Genomic DNA, 6958 nt, shown 5'->3' with positions numbered 1-6958 from the left:
TTCAGTTGATAACAGTTATGCAGGGATCCAGACAAAAACCATCCCGTCATCCCAAGGCCAAAAAAATAGCCCACAGGAAAATTGCTCTTTTGGGACGCTTTCGTGACAAATGTTGTGCGCGATAAAACTTGTTGCCTTTAAATAACATTACTGTGGTTGGACAATGCTGTACGCTTCTTGGTTAATAAGTAAATAACTAAAAAAATAAGTAAATAATCCAAACAGCTGATGACTTCGCATTATAACAGTTTTGGAACTGTTCTGGGGAAAAAAAGTTAAGTATCATTTTAGACAAGTAAACTAGATTGGTTCACACTAGGTTTTGCAGTGTGAAACAATCCTACAAAAACTATAAAAAGAAAAATATGCTGAAATGGGCCAGAGTCACAAGTACAGCAAACAAACACTACTCACCTGACTCTCCAAGAACAGTGCTGGCCATCATTCTCGAACCAGACCAACCAGAGGTTCCTGCTCAACAACCTCCTTCCACCGTAAAGAAAATGTTTGGACCCTTTTTATCTATCTCAGCCCTCATTGCCTTTCTCTCTTCTTCCAAGGAATCCTCACTCAGCCCTGCAGGGCTATATCGCAAACATCTTTATAATCACAAAGATCACATTTGAAGGTAGAACTTTGGTGACATGTAGATAATTTACTGTGACATTTTGAAAAACGACATATCAAGGAACACACACAATTGGAGTGAAAACAGGGCCAGCGTGTACCATGAAATCCATGGCGTACTCTGTGGTGCTTCAACCCAACGTCTGTGTCTTGGCTTGTGAAAGAGCAGATTTTGCACTTCATCTAATGTATCCCTTTTTTCCTTGAAAATGAAAACAATATTAGTGTTAGTATTGTCATTGTACACAATTATAGTTTGTAAATGCAATTACAGAACCACAAACTCTATGTAACGTTATTTAATGTTTTTGTAATTTATTTACACACACACACACATATATTACATTTAGCTAAATGTTTTGAGAAACAGACGATGTTAGGTATAGTGCTAGTGCTGTTAGACACCTACGAACTTCTCAAAAGCAAAACAAAAAACAAATAGTAGGTCTGATTCAGACAATACGGATATTTTTGTATCTTTGACGGCTTAATCTTGTAATAACACCCTGCTGCTTTCATATAAATGATATCAGACTAAAGGAGCGTTGTTGTAGTCAGCATCCTGAATTTTCCGTTCTACCTTAAACAGCTCAACAAACACCGAGGAGGCTCAATATAGCGTTACCTATTCCGGTATTTAAGGTGGAATGGAAAAAAGCCAGCCAACAAGATACATAACATTTTCAAAATAGAACATAAAGAAAGCGCTCAGGCTTGTTACAGCCTGCTTGAGTCTGTTACGTTGGGCATTTGATTAAATGAAACAAACGGCTCATATTCAAACTTTCCATGGCTCAGTCGAGTTGGCAAAGTTAGCTAATATAACAATGCCACGGCAATTTCCCTCACATATTCACGGCTTTAAGATAGTGTTAAAACTAGAAACGTAACTTTAAAATGCTTTGTGAACTATCACTAGTTATTTACCTCAATCTTGAATTTCTCCAAACTTCGAGCCACAACAAAGAGGAATCAACCGTCCTTCGCGCGTATTCCCGAACCTCCCACTGAGCATGCGCATGACTAGAACAGAGCATGCGCAGGTTTATCTTAATCAGCAACTTTTCCAAACAAATCTTCTCAACACATTTTTTATGTTGTGCCTACAGGTTGATCAGAACAATACATTTCGTGTTAGATGAACTATCACACAATTGAGTTCTATTCCCAACTCACTATTTCAATGTATAATCAACTAAATTTGAAGTTAGATTTTTTACAGTGCAGTCTGTTTTTTTTTTTTAAGGTTTATTAAATGTTTGGTTATGGTGGGTAGCATACTTACTGTTTTATCCGAGTCACGTCGACCGTCGATGTTCGGAAGAAAAAGCGGGGCGCACCTGTTGTCGGTACCAGAGATCTGCCTCGCGCAAAGCTTACGTAATGACGTCAGACGTAAAGCTGCTTTAAACTTAATTGTTTCACGTAGTCTCAAAGTAAAAAGTTATTTTGAGATAAAATGTGTGACTTTTAAGTTAATTGAACTCATGAAAGTAAGTTGTAGGAACTAAGGCAAAATAATTAATTGAGGTTAATGTAAATAAGTCTATAATAGGAACTACTGCCCAAATACACTTTTTAGAGTGTACAAATGAGTATGTGCAAGTGTGTAAAGCTCTGATATTTAAGTACCCTTTTCTGAAGGAAAATGAGGGGAATGGATGTGTGAGTTAATTCTAATAGTGAAAATTACTTTATTGTTGTTTTTATACTTGTTCTTGTATAATTCAATTTGGAAACAGGTTATTTTCATTTTAAATGGCTTGACCTGCTCTAAGTGTGTAGAATTACATGAGGTTTCGTAGTTACGGCTGGTAAAATATAGCGCGGATAAGCCCGTTGCAGTGGGCAGACAAGGTGCACTATATTCTGAAGCAACTTTGCGGTTGTATTTTTGGTTGTACACAAGGGACCAAAACTTGCTATATGTTGCTGAACAGCTTTTGATTTGCTCTACAACATTTCTTGTCGACTTTTCTTAGTAAGATAGGGATATCCAAACTCAGATATTTCTGTAATGGTAATTTTTATATGTCTCTGTTGAAAGAACTTGTCTGCTTGTTTGTCAGTATATTCATTTCTAATCGTCAACAGAGCTCAAAAACTAAGTGTATGTCAGGTCAGCTCGAGGTCAATGCTTTATTAGAACAAACCACATCTTGTATATCAAACTGAGATGTCTCTAAGGAAACTAAGCTTGCAGAAACATCGAGTGATTATCTTATGGTTATGACGTATAAACTACCTATATAAATATCTCTGTGAAAACATCTCCTTTGTCCACATTCACATAGTACTCTCTGCTATTGTATGTTGACCACCTTAAGGTTAAATAAACTACTTTCTGATTCCAAATGCTCTGTTAGATTTCAATTCTTAATACTTGTCCTTATTTTCTCCATCACAATTTCAAAAATACATATCAAATTCAAATGTGTACACAGTGCACATTTTAAAATGCTTGTGACAATGATACATGTGTACGTTGAACGTTTTCAAACCCATGCCTTCTTTTTTGTACAAGTCTCTGTGTATAATCAGTAATGTTGGAATTGAAATGTCCAAAATTGGAATAATCTGAAATATGTAACATGGAAAAGGTTAAGTACTAGCTGCCTGAGTACCATTTTCAAATGACCAATCATATGTTGCATTAACTTAATAAAAAATAAATAAAAACTACACTGACATACTACCATCTGGCCACAAATGGGAGTATGTGTCCACAATTCCATTTAGACCTAACAGGTGGTGGTGGGGTCTTAGGTCCGAAAGGCCATTTAGTCGAGAAAATAGCAGTTGCTTACCTCTTCGTAGTACCACACCATCCCAATCCACATATATGATACGCTGCTTGGTGGACCTTATCGGCCTAGCGCGCGGCGCACCCTAGACGATTTTTTTTGCAGAGCCCGGGGTCGGGTCCTGGGCACACGTGGTGGGAGCTAAAAATCCTCAAAGTTTGGGCCTTTTACCCGCAATTCTGCATCAATCCACCAGGTGGCTCCCGGAACGTCTCGATTCCAATATATTCCATTACATTCCATTACAGGCAAATATATTGGGATTGGGATGGCGTATATATTTATCATTCGTTGAAGTGTTTTGTAATGTTTTTAATACTTTTAACATGCCCAACATCCATAGACATTAACATTTTAAAGTGTTGGCTACTTTGATAAGGCAACACAAACGTCCTTTCACAAAGTTTCCAACTATCTTTGATATATTTATAATGCCAGTAAACCGACAAACACGTAACCACAGTGAGCCAGCCTGCCCTTCTGAAACTCTTGTCCGAACGCCTTACTTTCAAATTTTCAAGTTACCTAACGTTACTGCTGCATTACTTAAGGTGGAAGCGAAAAATGTAAAAGCTTCTGAGCGAACACCAGTCAGAATCCGAATGTTAAACAATACACCTGCATATAGTCAGCACAAAAAGATTGCTCACACATTAAAATCATGCCCAAGATAATGGAACGATGACGTTCAGAAGTAAGTTATAATCCAGCGTAGTACTAGGTTATTGTTTTGGCACCACAAGGACAGATGCTGTACTTCATCCCGGTAGGGCGTTTCATTATTGTCTGTAATCAAGCCTATCACCATGGTGTCATCTGCGAATTTGACTATGGTGTTTGAACCATAGGCAGGTACACAGTCATGGGTGAAGAGAGAGTACAGAATCGGGCTAAGAACACAACCTTGTGGAACGCCAGTGTTCAAGGTGATGGTTGATGAATGAAGGTTGCCTAATCTAACAGATTGGGGTCTGTTAGACAGGAAGTCTAAAATCCAGTGGCAGAGTGATGTGCTGATACCCAGATGGTTGAGTTTGGATATCAGCATAGACGGAATCACTGTGTTGAATGCAGAACTAAAATCGATGAACAGCATACTCACCTATGAGTTTTGACAGTCCAGTTGGGTTAGTGCCGTGTGTAGTGCTGTTGAGATAGCGTCCTCGGTGGATCTGTTGCTACGATAAGCAAACTGGTGTGGGTCCAGCGTAGCAGGCAGGCAGGATTTCAAGTGAGAAAGAACTAGTCTTTTAAAGCACTTGGAAATTATTGGGGTGAGTGCTACAGGTCGAAAGTCATTAAAGTCTGAAGCAGTAGAATGCCTAGGCACAGGCACAATGATGGCTGACTTAAAGATAGATGGTACAGCTGCCTGGGCAAGCGAAACATTAAAGATGTGAGCGAAGACACCCGCAAGTTCCACAGCACAAGCTCTTAGCACACGGCCAGGTACACCATCAGGGCCAGCTGCCTTCCGTGCATTCACTCTGCTCAGCATGCGACTGACATCCGAAGTGGAAAGTACAAGTGGGTTGTCGTCGGTGGAAGATTTATTGAAGATATCAATATCATCTGGTCGAAACGAGCGTAGAAGTTGTTCAGCTCATCAGGGACTGAAGCACTGTTGGTAGATGGAACAAAGCTAGTTGGTTTATAGTCAGTCAGGGCGTGTATTCCCTGCCACGTACGCCGAGGGTCAGAGGAGGTAAAGTGCTCCTCAATCCGGCGTTTGTAGCAGTGCTTGGCTATAGCTATTAGTCTCTTCATATTGCCAGCAACCCCAGTGGGCGGTACAGAGGACTCTTGTACCCTGAGCGCTTGTTGATTTGTTTCAGGACAGAGTTAGTGTAGGTGTCCAAGTGGATGTGTGAGACTGTGGTGGCTCGGGCAGCATACTCACTCCAGTCGGTGTGCTGGAACTGTTGCTGAAGGAAGGAGTCAGCCCCATCCATCCAGATCTTTACAGTTCTGGTTGAAGGCTTAATCCTATGCATGACTGCAGTGTATTTGGGAAGCAGGAACAAAGAAAGATAATCGGACAGTCCAAGATGGGGGAGGGGTGTTGTTTTGAAGCTGGTTAAAGTCAAACCGATGCTGAATCCGGTGTTTGTGCGGTGAATGTTAATTTCCAAAAGTGTCTGTCTGTCGTAACTGTAGTTCGCAAGAGTTATTTGCGCAAGAAAACTGGAGATAGCTAAGTACAGAAGTATAACATCACTAAAACCGGTAAGACGCTGAGCCTCGCAGTGTGATCGCGATGCCATCTTGGTCCTGGGAGACCAAGGACCATTTCCTATGGAAATCAAGGTCCCAGAATCTGGAGGAAGAGAGGAGAGGCACAGAATCCACGTTGCTCGAGGTACCCTGCAAAGTTTCCACAGTCAGTGGCAGTTTGGGGTCCCATGTCATCTGATGGTGTGGGTCCACTGTATTTTCTGAGGTCCAAGGTCAACGCAGCCGCCTACCAGGGAGATTTAGATTACTTTATGCTTCCTTATGCCTCCAAGCGAGGTGGGTTAGTGCAGTGTGTAGTGCTGTTGAGATAGCGTCCTCGGTGGATCTGTTGCTACGATAAGCAAACTGGTGTGGGTCCAGCGTAGCAGGCAGGCAGGATTTCAAGTGAGAAAGAACTAGTCTTTTAAAGCACTTGGAAATTATTGGGGTGAGTGAGGCACAAGCACAACGATGGCTGACTTAAAGATAGATGGTACAGCTACCTGGGCAAGCGAAACATTAAAGATGTGAGTGAAGACACCCGCAAGTTCCACATCACAAGCTCTTAGCACCCGGCCAGGTACACCATCAGGGCCAGCTACCTTCCATGCATTCACTCTGCTCAGCATGCGACTGACGTCCGAAGTGGAAAGTACAAGCTCGCACAAATCACTCAGAGAGAGCGGGCAGCATGCACAAAACACTCAGAGAGAGCGCGCAGTTTGCACAAAACACTCAGAGAGCGCGCAGATTGCACAAAACACTCAGCGAAAGCGCGCAGCACGCACAAAACCCTCAGCGAGAGCGCGCAGTTTGCACAAAACACACAGAGAGAGCGCAAAGCTCGCAAAAAAAAACTCAGAGAGAGCGCGCAGTTCGCACAAAACACTCATAGAGAGCGCGCAGTTTGCACAAAACACTCAGAGGGATGCGCAAAGCTCGCAAAAAAAAAAAAAAAAAAAAACCTGAGAGAGCGCGCAGCGCGCACAAAACATTCAGCGAGAGCGCGCAGTTTGCACAAAACACACAGAGAGAGCGCGCAGCACGCACAAAACACTCAGAGAGAGCGCGCAGCACTCACAAAATTTCTGTTGAAGCCATAGCATAACTCAATGGTGAGTCAAAAGCGGCAGAGGTTACTTTTTTTTAAAAAAACCGTGACCCAGGCAAAGCTCCATATTTGTAACGGCAAATGCAAAGCTGGTTAAGGCATAACTTTGTTGGGGTTAACCTTTTGTCTGAAGTGTCTTACATAACTTCAAGTCTTGTGTGAATGTGTTCACCGGAAAAATACTCCGTATAACATGGATAAA

Source organism: Hoplias malabaricus, unplaced genomic scaffold (assembly GCF_029633855.1).
Source record: "Hoplias malabaricus isolate fHopMal1 unplaced genomic scaffold, fHopMal1.hap1 scaffold_30, whole genome shotgun sequence".
Lineage (NCBI taxonomy): Eukaryota > Metazoa > Chordata > Actinopteri > Characiformes > Erythrinidae > Hoplias > Hoplias malabaricus.
Note: the sequence above shows the minus strand (reverse complement) of the source record.